At 48.8% G+C, this 16878-nt stretch overlaps 1 protein-coding gene across 1 annotated transcript in view; it reads right to left on the bottom strand.

Annotated features, from left to right (window-relative positions):
* The window catches only part of RAD54L (RAD54 like), a 216967-nt gene that overhangs the window by 143124 nt on the left and 56965 nt on the right, over window positions 1–16878 (bottom strand). The window lies entirely within an intron of this gene.

Genomic DNA, 16878 nt, shown 5'->3' with positions numbered 1-16878 from the left:
TCTGAAAAGGATAGTGCCATCCTTTAGGTTTCTTTTCTTTGACTCTCTCCACTTTCAGTATCCAGTCCCTCACATCTCCACTTACTTGTCCACTGGAAGGCAAATGGCTCTTCTAATTTCCCCCTTCTAGGCGATTGGGAAATTTTGATCCATGGGGATTTTATTTAATATAAAATGATGACATTTACTGGCCATTATGCTACTTGGGTACCATGCCTCTTATTTTCTAGAGATCGCACTAAGATGAGAAACAGGTCCTTCATTTTTTTTTATTGCAATGAACAATCCCCTGCCTGGGAAATATCTCCTTTAATTCCTCAAAAGGGTCCTCGCTAATGGATGAGTGTGTGAATCTACCCTTATGGAACATAGTCTTACATTTTGCTAGGTTTTCCTCAGATAATAAGGACGATTGATTAGACAAAGAAATAAACTGGTCAACTTTCCATGTCCTTCTCTTTGCTAGCAACACATTCATCTAAAATTGAGGCGGTGATGTTTGGATCAGGCAAGGTGTGTATTGACTGATTTCTTCAGTTCTACCACAAAGATAATTGTCTAAATGTGAGGATTCGACTTCGGGTATTTCTTTCGTTATTCAGACAATCAAAATACTTCTGAGTGGTTTAAACTGCTTGTTGCCCAGCTAACAATACCCTACCCACTGGTGACAAAAAGGATTGCATGACCATCATTGCGAGTCAGAAAAGAGTTTATTAAATCGCCAAGTCACAATTTTTGAATCAGCAAGATCCCTTTAAAAGCCCAAGGGAAGGCAATATGTAATTTTAGATCCTTTCGTCAAAGGATAAAAACAATTTTATTTTATCTGGTCTGATGGCTCAGTGAACCAATGTATCCACTCCAGGGATCGGTGTTTGACCTCATGGTCACAGGTTTGAAACCTGGTGGGTCATCTGAGCCTTTCAGTCTTCCAAGGTCGATAAAATAAATACACTGAGTTAGGTAACAATAAATATCTGTTATATGCACTTTACAAACACAAATTATGCTATTTCCTATGGCCTTCTATGAATAGTTATTGAAGCTGGTGACTCAAAACCAGTTTTAAATGTGGTTTCTAAAGGGAAAGGAGCAGAGGCAAAGGACCCTTTTACAAGCATTTCTGAAATGTTTGGATTGTACATTTCACTCACCCTCATGTATCAACTTTTGCTATGCAAGTCTATAGTTCCTTAGATCAGAATAAAATCTAAATCGGTCTAAAGAGACTAAATGAAGTGAGCGGCCCTAGACCAGAAGGGATTTGTAATAAGATGTTAATATTTCATGCAAATTGGTGTTTTCAAATTTGTATAATTCACTGTGCTATACTTCCTAGTTGGTGTCCTCCATCAGGCTAAATTATAGAAAAAAGAAAGACCCATCTTGACACTCTGGAGTCACTTAGTCGCATCTCTCTCTGATACTCCACCAAGAAAGTTGCTTGCAACACTAATTTTGCCACGCCAACAAAAAAAAACATGTTTGCGTCATGTAATATTGTATCGGAAGTTCAAGCCACATTTTGGAAAGCATGTCAGTTCATAATCAGGTCTTTATTAAGTCACATTAAATAGACAAATACTGCAATATTTAGAGGGGCAGGCTATTTGCTGGTTTTATATAGCAGTGATGCCATTGACACTGTCCCACTGCACAAAATGTGGATTAAACTGGCAAATGTGTGAATCGCATCTGGGTTTTAGGTGTTATCCAGAAGCGGCATGTTGGAACCTAAAGTTGTCAGGTCACCTAGGGTAGCCTGGCCTAGGGTAAGACAATCTCTAATAGAGGCACATGTGTGAAGGTTGCATACCACCCAGCAGAAACTCAAGGAAATTCCACTCAAAAATGACACTACACCAATCTTTGTGTGAAAATACGAGCTGTTTTATAAAAATATTCTTGTTGTTTACTCTCTTTCTCTCAGTTGTTTACAATTAGATACACTGTGCAATTTTTATCAGATCTTCCCACATTTCAAATAACATTAAGAGAACTCAATTCAGCAGTGCTAAATCCTTTGACATTTACATAAAAGATATGCATATACTTTTTCCCAGCTTAAGAAGATACAGATAAACAGGCTCAATGACAGAATGTATGTGACTAGAATTTCCCAGAGGGATTTTCACCTTGGCCAAAAGGCTTCCTACCACCTTTTCTCTAGGCAGCTGACACAGACCTTAATTCCTCTAGAAATTAGCAGTTAACATTTTCTCTACCACCTCGTTTGAACCTTATTCGTTTCTCCTGCAGGAACTTGGCATGAGAAAGTTCCGCTTTCAACTGTACCTTCTCCCTCAGGTCGCCTGCTCAACTCTTCCTGATTCTTCCCCAGTACGTTTTACCCCCGGGCCCAGTTAGAGACTGACAGAGGGACCTGAGTTTCGATAGGGTGTCTAACGATCACTTGACCCCTACTTCCCACTTCAGTGCACTGTCAATCTGCTACTCCCCACCGGGACTCTTCCGGACTTCTCGGTAGTTCACACTCCCAGGAGGCAGCGCTGCACGCTCTGAATGGAGCCAGGCTCCGCTAGGCACTCACCACAAGCAGTCCCCGCCGAACAGCACTCTGATCAGGTGCAGGCTCACAAAACAGCCGCCTATGCCGGAGCCGCCCCGCCCTTCTCACCTCAGCGCTCCGCAGGGACGGTGGCCTCTCAACGCCGTCCGGTGCCTTCCTCTAGATCGACACCAGCGGACCTGCGCACTGATTCAGGACACCGAGGCGCCGCTTTCGACGCCCCCTCACAAAGCGGCTGATACTGCGCACGCTCCGTTAGGGAGACACTGCTCCCGACGCGCACCCACCGCTACTGGGCCTGCGCTCTGTACGTTGTGAAGACACTTCCTTTGACGCTCCTCTCCGGGCAGCTTCTTCCACGGTGCTCTCACGCCCTGATGAGCCCGCCTCTTCCGACGAGCTTCCTCAGATGTTGCTCCCCCGTCCTTGGCTATTCACAAGACAACTCAGCACCAGGCAGGACGCCCACGGGCACACTAGACCCCCGGCACAGGGAGACCACAATGAGAGTCCAGTCTGCTGCAGACCACAAGATGGGGTTCAATTGAGGCCCGCCGCTTTCAGGTTTGGTCCTGCAGGATTGAGGGGGGGAGGAACGAGGGGGGGGGGTTCTCTCTCCCTCGACGATGACACTTCAGTCACAATCACCTGGGCCCATTACCTTAGAGTCTCTAAGCGGTTGTTCAGGAGTTTCCAGGTGGGGACTTTTATGGCAGGGATAGGTCAGCACTGGATAGGGATGGGTCAGTACAGGAGATCAGCTGGCCCACAAGTCAATCCTACTCTCTGTAAGCTCTATCCTCCACCTCAGATTTGCCTCACTCCACACCAGTCCCACCTCATAGAACACTGGGTACCAGCAAAATGGCTGTCTAGCATTCCGCCTTTTATAGGCTGACCCTCTAAGGTCCAGAAGGGGCCAGAAGGTTCTGGAATGCTCCTATTCTAACATATGGGTCAGGACTAGGCAGTGGCAGTTATGGCAGTTGTTAACCTCCATTTTGTGGACCTGGATGAATTCCGGTCATGAAAGGCACCTAGGCCTGAGGTGAAAAATCATGAGGGCAAAAGAGCATCCATCCCCCAGGCCAACATATAAAAATCTGGTGGAGTCAAAAAGATATAAAGGTATGAGGGGCAAAAAGGGGACAAAATAAATGAACAATTGGAGGAGCTACGCAAAAGGCCAGACAGGTCTAACACGCGTCCCCCCCAGCTGAAAGTGGGGAGAGCTACCCAACCCCTTGGGAGTCCTCATCACTAAGGCGGAAATACCTAGAGAGACAGTCTGCATTGGCGTGGCCTACTCCAGGCCGATGTTCCACCCGGAAGTCCATTCCCTGTAGGGAGATGGACCATCTCAGCAACTTGGGATTCTCCCTCTTCATCTGCATTAGCCAGCGAAGGGGTCGGTGGTCAGTCTGAACCAGGAAGTGCGAGCCAAACAGGTATGGCCGCAACTTCTTCAGAGCCCACACCACCGCAAAAGCTTCCCTCTCAATTGCACTCCACTTCTGTTCCCGGGGAAGCAGTCTCCTGGATAGGAAAACTACAGGCTGATCCAGGCCCTCTTCATTAAGTTGCGATAACACTGCCCCAATGCCATGTTCTGATGCATCTGTCTGGACAATGAACTCCTTGGAGAAGTCTGGGGCCCTCAGGACCGGTGCCGCACACATTGCCTGCTTCAGTTTTTCAAAAGCTTGCTGACAAGCCTCTGTCCAAACTACCCGTCAAGGTTGTTTCTTTGAGGTAAACTCTGTGAGGGGCGCTACCATAGTGCCATACCCTTTCACAAAGCGACGGTAGTAGCCTGTGAGGCCCAGGAAAGCTCGGACCTCAGTCTGGGTATTGGGGGGTTCCCAGGCCATGATTGCCTTAATCTTTGCCTGTAGGGGCTGCACTGTCCCCCTACCCACCAAGTGTCCAAGGTACACAACCGACCCCTGCCCAATCTGACATTTGCTGGCCTTGATTGCCAATCCAGCTTGCTTCAGGGCCTGGAGAACTGCTTGCAAATGTTGCAAATGATCTTCCCAACTGCTACTGAAGACAGCAATGTCTTCCAGATAAGCAGCGGAGAAATCCTCCATTCCGGAGAGGACCTGATTCACCAGCCGCTGAAAAGTGGCAGGGGCATTCTTGAGCCCAAAGGGTATCACGCAAAATTGGAAGTGTCCCTCAGGCGTGGAGAAGGCTGACCTTTCCTTTGCTCCATCTGTCAGGGAGATCTGCCAGTACCCCGAAGTGAGGTCAAAGGTACTTAGATATTGGGCAGCTCCCAGCCGGTCAATTAATTCATCCGCCCTAGGGATCGGATGAGCGTCAGTTTTTGTAACTGAGTTCAGTCCCCGGTAATCCACACAGAACCTCAGTTCTGGAGTGGTGCCTGGTGGAGCGGCTTTTGGCACTAGAACCACTGGACCAGGGGCTGTTGGAAGGTTCTATAACTCCTAGCTCCAGCATCTTGGCAACCTCACCATGGATGCTAGCCTTCACCTTGTCGGACAGCCGGTAGGTCTTTGACTTAACTGGTCGGCTGTCCCCTGTGTCCACGTCATGGGTACACAGGCGAGTCCTTCCCGGGACAAGGGAGAACAGCGTAGAATACTGCTCCAGTATCTGGCGACAGTCCTCCCGCTGTTCAGGAGTTAGGGTTGGAGAGATAATCACTCCCTCCACTGACCCATCCTTTTCTTGAGACGAGAACAAGTCTGGGAGGGGTTCGCTTTCCGCTTCCTCTCCCCCATCAGTCACCATCATTAAGATGACCTCGGGCCTCTCATGGTGGGGTTTGAGTCGGTTGGCATTATGCACCCGTAGGGGCTGTCGTGGGGTCTTAAGGTCCACCAGGTATGTGGCCTTACCCTTCTTCTCCAACACCTCAAAGGGGCCTGTCCAGCGATCCTGGAGAGCACTTAGCTCTCCAGGCTCCATCACCCACACTTTCTGGCCAGGCTCCAATTCCACCGGGTGAGCGTTGTGGTCATACCACTCCTTCATTACTGCCTGGCTGGCCTCCAAGTTGTCAGAAGCTTGCTTCCACACCTTCGCCATTTGGCTCCTGAAGGCCAGCATGTAGCTCACCACATCCTGGGGGGGGGTTTCCTGGGAGACTTCTCCCATCCATCCTTCACCAGGCTGAGAGGACCGCGTACAGGGTGCCAATACAGAAGCTCAAAGGGGTCCCTTCTGTGGCACTTCCCTGTAGGAAAATAGCAAACAGGGTAGGAGGACGTCCCATTTCCTCCGCAGGCTTTCAGGCAGACTTCTGATCATGCCCTTCAAGGTCTTGTTGAACCTTTCCACCAGTCCATTTGACTGGGGGTGATAGGGAGTGGTGAACCGGTAGGTCACTCCACACTCCTTCCACATTGCCCGCATGTATGCTGACATAAAGTTGGTCCCTCTTTCGGACACAACTTCTTTGGGGAAACCCACTCGGGTAAAGATCCCCATTAGGGCCTTAGCCACCACAGGTGCAGTGACAGTCCTCAGAGAAATTGCCTCTGGGTACCGTGTGGCATGATCCACCAGAACCAGGATAAACCTGGTGGATGGATGTTGGTGGATCCAATGGCCCCACAATGTCGATGCCCACCCTTTCAAAGTGGGTGCTAACGACAGGAAGTGGTTCCAGGGGAGCTTTCAGCTTCACCCCTGTTTTCCCACTGGCCTGGCAGGATACACATGTCCGACAGTAGGTGTTGGACGCCACTTTCATCTGAGGCCAGTAAAAGTGGGGGACAAGCCGAGCAAAGGTCTTGTCCTGACCTAAGTGTCCTGCCAAGGGTATTGCGTGAGCCAATTCCAGCAGAAAGGCTCGGTACTGTTGCGGGACTACCAAGGCCCTTGATGAACCAGGTAAGGGTACCTTGGGTTCACTGTAGAGGAGTTCATCCTCCCAGTAAATGTGGTAGTGTCCCGCAACGTCCCCTGCTGCCTGGGCTTCAGCCTGTCGCCTCAGTCCCTCAAGGGTAGGGCACTCCTTCTGGCCCTTACAGAACTCCTCTCTGGTAGGCCCTCCCTCCACATGCCACTCAGCAGGGATGGGCAGGTCCTCCAGACAAACTACTTCCCCCTCCACGGACTCCTGGTCCACCACCGCAGGTGGCCGATCTGTCTCATGGGGTGTGGAAGCCGAGGCAGGCTTCTCCTGTCTTCGGGTCTGTCCCTTTTTGGCAGAGGGTTGGGCCATTGTTCCAGGCTCCAACCCAGGCGAACTCCCCCTCCGGGCAGTCGCAGACCTTGTGCTTACACAGGCCCAGTCAGGTGTACCCAGCATCGCAGAGTGCGTCCGGTATTCCACCTCTCTCCAAGCATTGTGCTCCATGTCATTCCCCAGCAGACAATCAACTGGCACGGCAGGGCTTACGGCAACTCGAAGTGAACCTGCAACCCCTTCCCACTCAAAAGGGAACCACAGCCACGGGATAGTCGCCCATTCTGCCGTCAGCCATCGCGGCGGGGTGGAGTACATTGGGAACCACCTGCTCTGGGGACACCAGTTGACTTCTCACCATAGTCATACTGGCTCCTGGATCTCTCAGAGCCTCCCCTCTATGGCCATTGATGGTGACCCACTGCCCATACTTTGTAGTATTCGGGGGCACCTGGATCTTTGGAACCATCTCCCGCTCTCCCAGGGACACTAAGGTGACACCCGCCCACTCACCCCCCTTATCTAAGGGCAACTCCTCCCCAAGCGCTACACTAGCTACTCCCGGGGCTTTTCCTCCGGTGGGAGGTGGTGGTCTCTTTGGGCATCTGACCTTATAATGTCCAACACCACCACACTCGAAGCAGTGGACAACCCTTGGCTGCTGGCTTTGGCCAGGATGAGGGTTTCTGGGCGGGTTAGCCTTAGGGGTGAAACCTGTTCCCTTTCCCTGGAAACTGTTTTGGGGACCTTTAGAGAACTCCCGCTTTTTATCTCCCCCCTCCTTCTTCTGAGGGGCGCCCTGTCCGGCCTTTTGGGAATCCCCTCCAGTCCCCTTTGAGGACACCCGGGTACTTGCCCAGATGTCCGCCTCCTCTGCAAGCTTCCGGGGGTTGTCAGCTTGCTGTCCACCAGGTGCTGGCGCAGCTCGGGAAAGCATTTCTCGAGTGGATGCTCTTTCAAAAAAAGATCATACAACCCCTCATAATCCTTCACCTCACTGCCCCGTACCCAGCCCTCCAATGCCTTCCTCGCATAATCCAGGAAGTCCACCCAGTTCTGGGTGCTTAACTTGTGGCTCCCCCTGAACTTCTGGCGATACTTTTCTGGGGTTAACCCAAACTTCCTGATCAATGCTAGCTTCATGGTGTGGTAGATGGTCTGCTCCTCCGGTTCTAAGGCTAACAAGGTGTCTCGACCAGTAGGAGGCATATACCTATACAACCCACCCACCCCAGTGCTTTTCCTGGATCCCATGGGCTCTTAAGGAGACCTCATAGGCAGCCAACCATTTGGCTGTATCATCCCCCTGACTATAGCTGGCAATTATGTCCTTAGGCAAATAGGGTCTGGTCTCCCTGGTTGGTTCTCTAGATTCGCTGCCACCATTCGGAGTAGGAGAGGGTCCACGTTGCAGGGCCTGGAGTTCTAACTCTTTTAGTTTGAATTCATGAGCCATCCTCTGCTCTTCCCTCTCCTGTTCTAGCCTGGCCAACTCCCATTTCAGTTGCCTCATTTCCCTCCTGTCGGTGAGTTCCGCTTCAGTCAAGCTTCCCCCGGAGACACTACTGCCCCTCCTAGAGTAGGTCATTGGTCCTGGGAGTAGGTTTTCCACCTCAGGATGGAATAATCCCTCTACCTCTATGACCGTGTCCCGGTCTGTCCCTTCATCCTACTCCTTCCCTTCTCTGCGTGCTTCCACCCAAGCCCTCAAACTGGTCTGGAGTTCCCCCTTCTTGGCACCACGCTTAAAAAAACACCCCCATTTGTTGGCAGAAATCGTTTAGCTGGGCCACAGAATAAGTGTCCAGTTCTTCCAGTGCAAATTCCATTTTGCAAAAGGCAATTCAAGGTTAAACACACAAAAAGAATAGAGTTACAAGGGCAACCTGAAGCTACCTCCACCCCACCACCAGGAATAAATTTGGAAAAAGCAAAAGTAAAAATTAGGAGGGCCGCTAGGAGAAAACTCCAGGTGTAGGTTAGTGGATTACACTTAGTTACTGCAGAGTAGTCGCAACCACAGCTTTCATCCCACCGCTAGACACCAATATGTTGGAACCTAAAGTTGTCAGGTCACCTAGGGTAGCCTGGCCTAGGGTAAGACAATCTCTAATAGAGGCACATGTGTGAAGGTTGCATACCACCCAGCAGAAACTCAAGGAAATTCCACTCAAAAATGACACTACACCAATCTTTGTGTAAAAATACGAGCTGTTTTATAAAAATATTCTTGTTGTTTACTCTCTTTCTCTCAGTAGTTTACAATTAGATACACTGTGCAATTTTTATCAGATCTTCCCACATTTCAAATAACATTAAGAGAACTCAATTCAGCAGTGTTAAATCGTTCCACATTTACATAAAAGATATGCATATACTTTTTCCCAGCTTAAGAAGATACATATAAACAGGCTCAATGACAGAATGTATGTGACTAGAATTTCCCAGAGGGATTTTCACCTTGGCCAAAAGGCTTCCTACCACCTTTTCTCTAGGCAGCTGACACAGACCTTGATTCCTCTAGAAATTAGCAGTTAACATTTTCTCTACCACCTAGTTTGAACCTTATTCGTTTCTCCTGCAGGAACTTGGCATGAGAAAGTTCCGCTTTCAACTGTACCTTCTCCCTCAGGTCGTCTGCTCAACTCTTCCTGAGGCTTCCCCAGTACGTTTTACCCCCGGGCCCAGTTAGAGACTGACAGAGGGACCTGAGTTTCGATAGGGTGTCTAATGATCACTTGCCCCCTACTTCCCACTTCAGTGCACTGTCAATCTGCTACTCCCCACCGGGACTCTTCCGGACTTCTCGGTTGGACACAAAGCATAAGTACCGGATCAAAGATAAGTATATTCCAGCCTAGTCCTTAGATGCAGCTATCTTCACATTGTATTGGGGACTAAGTAGTACCTTACTGTAATGCAGGGGGGAATCTGAATTGCCCTGAAGAAAGACTAGGACCCACCCGGGCCAGACACTAAAGGCTGAAACATGTTGGCACCAGGGTCATAGGACCTTTAAATCCTCACAACCCCTTGTTCTTTTGTTTTAATTTCCCCTGAAACTACGCAAATAAAGGGATACCTGGAGTTTATGGAGGATTTTTAATCTTTAAAACCCTTTGGCTTATTCTCCTAAGTGCTCCTTGGAATACTGTTGAGCCCATCCGGACCTTTAGGAGTCAGGGTGAACCCGATAATGAAGCATGATACTACTAGAGTGTTTTAGGGTTATTTAACAAAAAGGTATTGCTTCTTTCCCCGCCCATGAGCGTATGGTGTACCAGCTGATGAGTAGTGCAACCCATCTATTACCAAGGTGGGATACTTTTTTTTGATTGTCGGAATGGACGTACATTATATTAATGAAGACGAATGCAATGTGCTCCCTAGATTTACTACAACTGGCTTTACACAAAGTGTTGTATTTTTTGCAATCCTTCTCTCATCTTTGTCTATGTGATGATTATTTTGTACAGTGAATGATGCATTTAATGATTTTGTAGTCTCTTTGCGGGAAAGACCTCAGACCGTTTGTGTTATATGATTTTTATGAATTGCAGAGCTGCTTTGTTGGTCAAGCCTAAACGGCGCTTGCGCCGCCCGGATGATCTGTTGTATATACTTTGTGGGCTTTGACTCTTCCCATCATTCTGATTTGTATAGTCGGTAGTCTTGTAAAAATCCTTGCTTGCAGTGGGTAATTTGGCTTCTTTTTCACAATTCTTTACTTCCCTGGAGAATCGCCCTGGGAAGTGTAGGTTTCAGTTTGTCCCACTGTAACATCTGTTTAGGGACTACTTTTCCCCTTCTCTAAGATCATTTGACCAGAGAGCTCATTGTTTTCAATGCTCTAAGGTCCGTTTCTGTAAACACAGCTGTAAATCATGTTATCTGTGCAGCAACTCCTCAGGGGGCTAAAGCGGCGATCTAACAGCCTAGATCCACCTAGAAAAGTAGGTCCTCCCCTGACCAGTAGAAGGGGCCTTACAAAGGTCTTTCAATCAAAATGAGAAACCTAGACAGGCTGTCTCAATTTGATGGTCTCTAAACGTTTATATCATAGGATATTACTCACAATTATTTCAACATGTATTAATCTTACATAGCAAAAAGATAAAGATGAAAAGATGAGCACACTGGTGTATATTTTCAAAAGTGTTTTAGAGTATTGCAAAAAAGGTTTTATAAAAAAAGGGGAGTACAACAAAAATTTCATAAAACCAGCAGTTACTGCTTTGTACAAATAAATGTTTTTCCTAGTCACTAATGTGACCACCTTTTCCTAAATAAATTATACATTGATAAAGAAGAAAATGTTGTGAATTTCGACGTTTCGGTCTATTTCTGGCTTGCGTCCATTAGACCATCTTCAGGATTTAAATAAAAGGATGTTTGACCCTTCAGTAATTGTGAAAGTGGGCTTTGACAGTCCTATTGAGAGACTGACATAACAACCATGTGTCTCGTGCGATTAGCTCAGAGTCACAGTAGATGTACCTGTTTCTGTGTAGTTATAATTGTTTATTAGGTCCTCACAAAAGGCTCTTATTTAGGAAAAGGTGGTCACAATAGTGACTAGGAAGTACATTTATCTGTACAAAGCAGTAACTTCCGGTCTTACTGTGTTACAAAGGTCTAGTTACAGCCTACCAGGACCAGGTCTCTGATCGCTGATCAAGATTGCAGCAGCCGCCCTCTGTTAAGTTGCAACAAGAGCCGAAGGAAGCCTTTGCAGCGCAGCTCATTCGGCGTTGCCCTAGTAACTGGGGCTCCCCCAGTGAGGATCAGCAGAACCAACGCTGCGGGCCGACCGCTCTGAGGCAAAGGACCTGATCGACGGGGATTGTCACCTAGTGTCCTTCGTTCTCAGAAGGACAGGGAGGCACGTTGCAGCACCAGCTTCCACCAAAAAGCCCAGTGATGCAAGCCACGGGAATGCTGGCCCCGCAACTTCTGATGACAACAACTAACATGTTGATTTCGCCCGGAGCACTGTTTTCATGCTCCAACATCAGGGAAACTCATTTGCCTTCCTCAAAGCACTACCGTAAAGAATCTAAAAGAAGCTAACGTGTTCTTTTGAGCACTGTGGTTACTTCATGCATTAGATAACTTGAGAAATTCTAACCTTTTGTTAACACATACAACTTTGAACATTAGATCTCATCTATGTGTCTGTCTGGGAAGCTTCTTTTGCGAGAGCATTGCATTGTAAAACCTCTATACAAAAACAGTTAAAGAAGAAAAACTGTTCCAACCATGCCATCATATTCACTGCGACCTCGTGCGACTACTGGTGGGAACCAATTATTTCTATTTTCAAAATACGATCATATTTAATATTCATTGTAATTTAATTTTATAATCCTAGCCTATTCATAATATCTCAAAGAGATATGTTTCTTTTTAGGATTTTCTAGAACAAAAATGTTTGAAAATGTTTTCAAAGAACCACTTATGTATTTATCACTGTATTTTTTTTTAACAATAAGATGAAAATATAGCGTTTTAAAATTCTAACATGGCAGACTCGGACCATCCATGAGCCATGGCCGTGCAGTTCTTGGCTGTCGTCTATGTCCATGGAAAACTTTTCCTTTGCTCCTTTTCATAGGTTAGTAATATTCGTCTCAGCTTTTTTGTAACCGAGGCCTGCAGGAAACTGTAGTTTCTCCATTTTCATCACCCCCTTTATCATAAACTGCAGGGCGTGCATCAGCACTCTAGAAATTGTAGTCTAACCACTAGCAGAACCGTAACAAAAGATGGCATGTAACCTGATCGTTCTCTGCGCGATGTATATACTGTTATACCGAAGTGGCAGGTTCAACTCAAGAGACGAAACTAACCATTTGCCTACATAGCTGTATGCAACGCTTGGGGTGTGGCTGGTCTCTCTTCAGAGATAATGGCATACACATCAGTAAAGGAGGCTTCTTAGTCCCTCCTGGTTACCGCAGTGTCCACTTTTGGCCCCAACCATCAGGATTGGATATTTTACTCCGCAGCGTGACACAGTGTCTTCATATTACTAGGGGAGCACTTTCTTTTTCCATTCCCACAATGGCGTGGCGACAACTTTTTAGGTCTCGGTGAGGACTGCGCTTGTTTTTTTTTTTATTGCATTCACGACATGCTCTCTCCTAAACTTGCAAAGTCTTGTTTTGTTTAAGCAGTGCGGCCGCTCTTTATTTTGTGTTTTAAAGCACTGTGGTTTTAACACCTTCCATGCTGATGACGGCCCCCAGCCGTCATGCACTACGGTGCTCTTGTGCTGATGACGGCTGGGGGCTGTCATAAACCCACCCACTCGCGATTCTGCCGCACATGCGCAGAATCGCGGCCGCATGCAAGGGGTTAAGGCGCACTTTATGTTCTTTTGTCATGTTCAAGAATGGCGCTGCACATTTGCTGGCTCGCCGAAATCAGTTAAAACCAACTTTAAGAATGTTGCCCGATCCCAGCCCCTCATTCCCCTCCTGCCTCCGGTGCCGTGCTTTAAGTTCCAGCATGGAGCACACTTTCATAGTAACAGCACAGCACTAAATGTTTTTGCCCAGCACCCATTTGTATGATTTATTATTTTTATAGTTTAGCATGGCGCCCACTTCACGAGCCACCATGCGCATAAATCTGCACAAGTTCAAGTGGGTGATTATTTTATAAAGACGTTTTTATGTTGTTTTTTAGGGGAGCAGAACGGAACGGAAACAATGTATTATTTATCATGGAGACGCAAACAAGTGCACCTCCGAAATCTCTGCAGTTTCCACACAGTTAGGTGGATTACTTCATCAGCAAGGAATGCACAACCGGTTTCCTCTGTTGACCTTGACGGAGTGCCCCTCCTACCCCCCACCCCTTTGTAATTACAGCAGAAATTTAAAAGGCAGAGCAGGTCTCAGCTGTCAGACTAAACTAACAATTGCCTCTGCATAATTTGCTTGTAAACAGAAGAACTTTCTCTAATTTCTCCGAGTCAGATTAACAAAGCCTTTTACTCAGCGATGCTGTATTCTGATGCTCAGTGTCGTCTACCTGCAAAAATGACACCAACCTGGCAGGGCCGGGCATTCCTCAGACAGTGCCCCAGGCGAAACTACATTTGGCACCCCTCCTGACCCTTCCCCCTCAATCTTTCCCTATGTACCCCTCGCATTGGTGATTCTAGTGGGGGGGTGAGGGGGCTTTGGTTTGCTCTCTGGTCTCATGCCGAGGCTGTGGATGAATATCTTAATCAAGTGACCAGCCTTTTTACACACCTTTTGCCACGTCAGAACTCATTTTAATCAGCTATTCAGTTCCTAAAATGGAGGTGAGAGTCCATGGGAGGGGAGTTTATTTATATTTATTCATTTATGAAGTTTTATACAGCGCAAACTTGATCCCGAGGGATATCAGAGTGCTTTGGAGAAAGATAATATGATGGCCTGGGCCCAGCTCGCCCGTGCCAAAAGTTGTCCCTGCTACCTGGTCAGTGAATCCGGATATGCCATCTTTTAAAATTGAATATGCAATTTACCATAGTTTTAAAACCACCACTTGGAGGGGCGTGGCCAAGATGGCGAGGTGAGCGGACGCACTCTCCGCGAGCTCCTCCGACCTCGGAGCCCTAGACCATGGAAAAGCTGCCGATCTCCCCCCGTTTGGCGCTGGGGTGACGGCGGAGGCGGAAAGACCGGAGTACGTACTTCTGCTGACCCCTGGAGCTGCACCGGGACTGCCTTTCGGAAGTTTGAGAGTAGCGAAGCCGAGGGTCGCCATCTTAGCGGCCTACCTGGCGGCTGTCCGGAGCACCGCAGTGCTCTATCTCTGATGATATTTCTCTCAAGGGAAACCCAATAAACCCTTGTAGGCTTGGGCAGTTTATGATTCAAAACATAAGGTGCAACAAGGGATTTGTTTCAGAAATGTTTGCTCTTAGTCAACGAGTGGTGTCACAATTTCACACTCTTAAGTATCCAAAGGATATCAAAATTGTTCCGAGCACAGCATAAATGCATGGAAGGCACAGATAAAACAGAGCAAAAGCAGGAAGGTTTGTTCAGAAGTGAATCTTTACTTTGTAAAAGTGACAAGGGATGTAAACATAAATTAATTCAAGCAAAAAAGGTCATGAACGAAGAAAGACAAAAAAATTTTTTCTATGGTTCATAACAATGAGTATCAGCTCCAGCTAATTCAAACAAACAACCCAAATTAAACAATAAAGCGTGGTTGTAAGTTGGCGTCTAACGACAGCATTAAAGGAGATGATAGCAGGATGTCATCTCCTTTAATGCTGTCGTTAGACGCCAACTCGGAACAATTTTGATATCCTTTGGATACTTAAGAGTGTGAAATTGTGACACCACTCGTTGACTAAGAGCAAACATTTCTGAAACAAATCCCTTGTAGCACCTTATGTTTTGAATCATAAACTATCTCTGATGAGGCAGCGGTGGGACTTCTCTATGGCCCGGAAGCGGTGAGTGGCGGCCCAAGAGTGTGTTGGCGCCCCGAGTGGAGCGGGGATCGCACGCAAGAGTGAAAGAGGCGGAGTCCCAGCACGCTGATCTAACTAAGAGAGACCGGGGACGCGGCCTAGCCCAAGGATTCCTCCGGCCGCCTCTGGAGCCCGAATTTCGGGGCTGCGACGGTGACCGATGAAGGATGGCGGACGAGCCCCAATGAGCATCGAGACTCAGGTTCGGACTGCGCGCTGAAGAGGACCGGGAGGTGGCCGATAGAGCTCTCGCTAAGCGAGCAGCGGAGGGCGGAAGCGCAGGCCTGAGCGCCGAACACACGCGGCCCCAGTAACGATTGAGCTGCCAAGGTGGGCCAAACAAGGGAGAGGCCCGGAGAACCCGGGATCATAAGCGGGGGCCTGAATCACACCGACGGCTCGCTATATTTGTCCGGGGAGCAGAACTGGTGGTGCGCGGTCACGGCGCGACCCCGCACGAGACCCGGACGACGCGTGGGAGGCCGCTGGAGCGGATCGGTCTCAAGCGTGGAGTGAGGAGAGGACGTCCGAGCGGGCCCGGGAGTGGCGCCAGGACTGTGGTCCGGCGACAGGATACCTCCGGCATATGGCCCGAGAGCACGCGCAGGTCTCAGAAAACGACGACTGTGAGCCACGACGGAGTAGTGGCGGAGGTGCAAAGCGGGGGAGCCGGAGCCCGGTGAGTGGATAGGACACTATTGCGAGGCACAGCTTTCCCGCTGGGCCGGTGCCTCACTGGGTATGGCTGGTTTGGTCTGCGGGGTGCGGACCCGTGCTGCCTGATCCCGGTGCCCTGTTACCGGGCCGCTGGGGTGCACTCCCGACTCCCGGGCCGTGGAGAGGGGCGTGGTGAGACGAGGAAGAGAGACGCTGCAGCTCTAAGCTCCCTACCGGACTGGGCAGGACTAGCCCGGAACTTTCGCCTCTTTTCTTGGAGCTGCTCCAAGAGAGCACTTTAGGAGGTGTCATGGCTGGCAACAGAGGAAATAAGAAGGGGGATCGAACGCAGCAGGACATGCTAACGAGGGGCCCGGCGAGGCAAGATAGGGGTCAGCAATCGTCGAGCCCCGCGAGCAGCTCCCAGGGGGCAGTGGGTGGCGAGCCCCCAGTGACCAGGTCTTTCCTGGAATCTCTTTTTAGCTCACTCAGGGACGATTTCCAAGCACTGAAACAGGAGGTGGCTGGAGAAGTGCGGGAAGTGCGCAGAGAAGTAGATGGATTGGGCGAGAGAGTGATCACTGTAGAAGCAGCGGGAGATACCCGAGACGAGGAGATAATTCAACTGCAGCAGGAGGTGCTGCGTCTTCAAGACAAGCAGCTTGACCTCCAAGCACACAATGAGGATCTTGAAAACCGTTCTCGCCGAAACAATATTAGGGTCCGTGGCGTCCCATCCGGAGAGGAGGGGGGAGGACGCGACAGGTTATCTGCAGGACCTCTTCAGAGAGATTTTAGGTGAGCCGATGGACTGTCATTAGGATAGACAGAGCACACAGGGTGGGACCGCCGCGCCGGGCCTCGGCCCCCCCGCCGGATATCTTGGCCTTCCTGCCGGACTATCCTTTGAAGGAGCGGATTCTCCGTGAAGCTCGACGGCAGCAGTCCCTAAGCTTTAGGGGACACCGGATTGCCCTTTTTCAGGATCTCTCGGTGATCACGCTTCAGAAGCGCAAAGCTTTCAAAATCGCCACAGACTTC

This window comes from Lissotriton vulgaris, chromosome 1_1, assembly GCF_964263255.1.
Source record: "Lissotriton vulgaris chromosome 1_1, aLisVul1.2, whole genome shotgun sequence".
In the NCBI taxonomy this organism is placed as follows: domain Eukaryota; kingdom Metazoa; phylum Chordata; class Amphibia; order Caudata; family Salamandridae; genus Lissotriton; species Lissotriton vulgaris.
This window is presented reverse-complemented; position numbering and strand designations above follow the sequence as displayed.